The following is a 4,669-nucleotide window of genomic DNA, read 5'->3' as shown; positions in this document are numbered from 1 at the left end:
CTCTATTACTTACCGGTAATCTTCATTACTCCGGGTCCCGTTGTGCTCATCCCATTCATTACTAAGTGGAGATAACCATCTCCCGACAGAAAAAAAAGATCAGAAGAATGCTGGGATACTAACCCCGCCCCTCCCGTCGGGAGTACATTAGGGGTACTTACCCAGCATTCCGCCTGAACAAGCAAGCCCACAACAGGAAGGCCAGCCGTCCGGGAGGGAGTGCGGGGCGTATGAATGTGATGAGGATAACGGGACCCGGAGTAATTAAGATTACCGGTAAGTAATAGAGCATTACCCCCAGGTCCCTTACGTCCCATTCATTACTAAGTGAAGAATACCAAAGCAGAAAAGCCGGCCTTCCCAAACAAAACAGAAGCCAACCCAGGAAACCACACCAAGGCAGCCATCGCAGGAAAGCAAAAAGGCAGAACCGCCGAAAACCCCAGGCAGAGCAACCAGCCATGAGGGAGCCCCACCAAGCAGGGACGCGCCCAAAAAAACAATGGGAAAACAGCCAGACGACCAGCCCTACAACCACAGAGGCCTAACAGCCCACAGCAGGAGCAGCCCACAGGCAACCAGAGAAGGGAAGAGCACGGACACACAAGCCAACCGAGGCCAGAAAGAACAAAAACAGTGAGGAGGCCACCTAAAGAAGAAATCTAAGGGCCACCAGGCTAGCAAGGCAGGCCAGGCCACCAGGAGCCAGACCAAGGCACCAAGAACCCACGCCAGTCGAATGCAGGCAGCGGAAAGAAAGAAAACACCCAATCATCAAGGGGCCCAGAGAAAAATGAAGCCCCAACAAGAGACGAGCAAAGGAGTCCACGGGACAAAAGGCCGAGAAGCCCACCAAGGGCAGGACGAAACCAGAAGAAAAGGGAAGCAAATGACCCGGCCTCAGAGAGACCAGAGGACAAGCTCCCTGGAACCCACAGAAGAGCACCAGCCCGAGGAAAAAAAGGGACAGCACCAAAGACCAGCTGAGAGCCTACCAGCACCCAGTTCGGAAGGCGAGAGAGCCCCGGAACAGGGAAATAGGGAGAGACAAATCACAGTGGAAGAGGAACAACACCCGGAAGCCAACCCATCAGGTCCGAGAGCCAGAAGGGAGCAGACCCATCAGGGACCAGAGTCCCACAGAGCGAAAAACCGAACAGGAAACCAGAGAAAGGGAACAAGAGGACGCACAGGACCCCAATAAATAGCCACAGCAGAACAGCCCAACCGCAAACCGGGGAAAACCGGAGTAGAGAGACAGGCTAGGCAGAGACGTCCCCAAACAGACCAGGCAGAAGGCAGGACCAACAATACACAGGGCAGCCCAGACCAAAAACCAACAACTCAGGAGAGCGTCAGGCCCAAACACCACTGCCTGGAAACACACAAAAAATCCCAACAACAGAAGCAACAGAAGCCAGGGCGGAATGCCCTGGCAAACTAAATCCCACGGGTCCGCACGACCCCAGGTAGAGCATGACCAGGGGATAAACCCCCAGGGCAGAAAAGGCAACCAGAAGGACCCGACGGCCCAACCCACACCCGGGGCAAGGCCAAAGAGGGGAAGACCCTAGCCGAGCAGAGGCAAGCAAAGGCCGGAAGGGCGAAGAGACCCCTGGCACCGAAAAACAGCAGATCGGGCAGGACCGAAACCAAAACAAGGCAACAGCACAAAGGCCCGGACCATCAAGTGCAGAGAAAGACAGAGAGCAAGCAGCCCCGGCGCCGCCAAACCAACAACAGAGCCAACAGCACCCGGCATTCCCAGGCAGTCTCCCATGCAGGTAGTAACCAGGCCTAACCCTGCTTAACTTCGGAGATCAGATGAGATCAGGTGCTCTCAGGGAGGCACGGCCATAGGCCCCAGAGAAGGCAAGCAGGGAAGAAAGGATTGGGTGACAGACCAAAACAGGGCCAGACAGAGCCAAGAGGCCACAACAGCAGGAACACACCACAACCGCAAGGACCAGAACCCGATAGCAGAGGGACCAGCCACCCTATAGGCTAAAAAATACACCAGCAAAATCAAAGGGGCAGGCCATTCTGCGAGCCCCCAAAACAGCCCCATCAGGCAGCCCAGAATCGCTGCAAGAGCGCAACCAGGCAACCCCGAGCAGATCGTACCACAGGCAACCAGTAGACCAGCCAAGAACAGGAGCCAACAGAGAGGAAGGCCGAAGGCATCCAACAACCACAAGGAGGCACCGCCGAAGGCCAAGCAGAAGCAGCCGCAAGCCTGCAGACCAGGAGACCGGAACACTGTCCCCGGACCACAGGGAAAGCCAAGTCAGAACCCTGGCCAAAGAACCACCAGGAACAAGCAGGGACAAGCAACCCCCCACCCCATCGAAAAAAGCCGGAGAAGAACACCGCAGGCCAGTGGAGACACAGTGGAGGCCAACAGCATCCTGGAAAGCCAATCTGACACCAAAAAATAAAAAAAACAACCTCGCAGCACCACTGAAACCAGAAAAAGTACAGAGGAAGCAGGGAGGAAAAGGGTGAAGAAAAGAAGCACAGCCCACAGCCAAGAGGAGAAACACCAGACACACCATGGGAATCCAGAAGCTACAGAGGCACCCGATCGGACGAGGCGCCCAGAACACCACGCAGCAGCGAGGACCAGAGAGGACCGTCCAGGGCACCCCTAAGCACACTGGTAAGGGATACAGACCCCAAAAGTAGGCCAGACCAGCACCACAGCGCCCGCCAAGAACCAGCAGCCCAGGGAAGCAGAAAAAGAGGAAACCAACCTCATCCGGAAACCCAAGCCTGCGACCCCACCCAGGAGAGAAGCCATCCCCAGGGAGGAAAGGCCACAGGCAAAACCCCGGAAGACAGGACTGCAACATCAAGGCCCAGGACACAGCCAAGGAGCTCCAGCACCATGCCCGAATGCAAGGTCTTGTAGACAACCGGGGCAAACACAGCACAAACAACAAGTGCACCAGGAAGAACCACGCAGAAGTGAAGGCAAAGGCAACGTGGAAGGGAAACAGAAGAGCAAGAATAGCAGCAGGATGACAAAGACGACAACCAGGCACTGCAGCTACAGGCCCACCCACCAGGAGAAGCAATGGGCAGAGACCACAGAAGCCACCAAGAGGCACCGGTGCCACAAACGCCATGTCCAGGCCAGGGCCGAGAAGCCCCTAAAGAAAAGGACCCCAAAAGAGCCCCCGCACCAGGAAGACAGAGGACGACAACCGGGCACAAAATGGGCCAACCCAGCACAACCACCGAGAGCCGAGGAGACCAGGTGCACACAGACCGGCAGAACCGTGGGCCTAGAGACTAAGAAAAGCCCTCCCGGACCCAGGACGAAGACGGCAAGCCAACAACGGACAGCCGCCAAAGGACCAGCCCATAGTGAAGGAGGACTGTAGCATACAGGAGGGAAGACACCCACAAACAAGCCCCCCCGAAACCTGCAATGGAGACAGAAGCAGAGCACACACAGGAACACATGCAATGCCAAAGAAAGCCCGTACAGTTCGTAGTCCAACAAAACAACGGGAGTACCACAACCGCGTGCAAAGAAGAACCACAGAAAACAGCAAAGTCCAGTGACAGATTGCAACGAGCCAACGCACGCAAACACAGGCATGAACAGCTGAACACGTACATGGGAATTCGTAAAGCACACGTTCACCCCATCGGGTCGTTTGGCGCTGAGTAACAGAAGCTCATTGTAACCACCTCAATGGTACCCATTTCACCGACCACAGATTGATGAAAGGCTGAGGGGACCTGCCAGGATCTGAACCGGTAACCATGAGGTTGAACACAGGCCCATGCAGTAGACGCATTAGTCCACTGAGACACCAGACCCGTCAGAGCAACCGAGCAGTGAATTCTGTGCAGCCCCGAACTCAGGGCTGCTGCCAGCACCCAGTCACACCACCAGACAACCGAGAGGAACAGCACCAGGCACACAGAAATGCACCAGGGCAAGTAAAATGGACATACAATCCACTCGCCAACCAGAAGCAGGAGAAAGCAATGTGGCAGAGAGCAAAGGAAGCCGTCCGACTGCCGTGCAGACTATGACAGACTCCATTGTCCATTTGTGCAAACAAAAGCGGCAGAAAGACAGCAACATTCTAAAAATCGGTGAGGCAGAGAGACAAGCCACGGGACGCCACTAGACCCACTGGCCAGCCACAGGAGCCCCGTCTGGAGGACAGCATGTGTGACCACAGCGCGAACACACAGTAGCAGCCAGTGATAACAGCATAGGACAACGTCACGAAACAAAATGCGAGCACGTAGACAGAAACTGTAAAATTCAAATGCCAAAACACAGCCCTGGCCAACTCCGCGTGATGAACAAGAAACAGAATTCCGGTGCACTTTTCCATGTGCCATCCAATCAGAATGCAGGAAGACGTGCCTGCGCACAGGCCATGAGTGCCTTGCGCTTCCCAGAATACCCACAGTGTTCGCACCATATAAAACAAAAGTGCATACATATGTGCAATGAGGGCTTCAGTTGCGAACGAAGATCAAACAAAACCGCTATGCGAGACCCCCTGATCTACCGGACTCCAGGAAGCCGCCGCCAGTCATCAAAGGCAGCAGAGAGTCACCGCCGAAGAGGCTGGAAGCAAGGACGCCCTCGATGCAGCAGGCACTCCTCACAGCCTGCCAACATACTGCAGCCCTCACC

General features: G+C 55.5%; 1 pseudogene; it reads right to left on the bottom strand.

Moving 5' to 3' along the window:
- Window positions 1-1,743: 1,743 nt before the first annotated feature.
- Window positions 1,744-1,862, bottom strand: LOC146783160 (5S ribosomal RNA; annotated as a pseudogene).
- Window positions 1,863-4,669: the final 2,807 nt, after the last annotated feature.

Source organism: Triturus cristatus, chromosome 11 (genome assembly GCF_964204655.1).
Source record: "Triturus cristatus chromosome 11, aTriCri1.1, whole genome shotgun sequence".
Classification (NCBI taxonomy): domain Eukaryota; kingdom Metazoa; phylum Chordata; class Amphibia; order Caudata; family Salamandridae; genus Triturus; species Triturus cristatus.
Note: the sequence above shows the minus strand (reverse complement) of the source record. Positions and strands in the feature narration are given on the sequence as shown.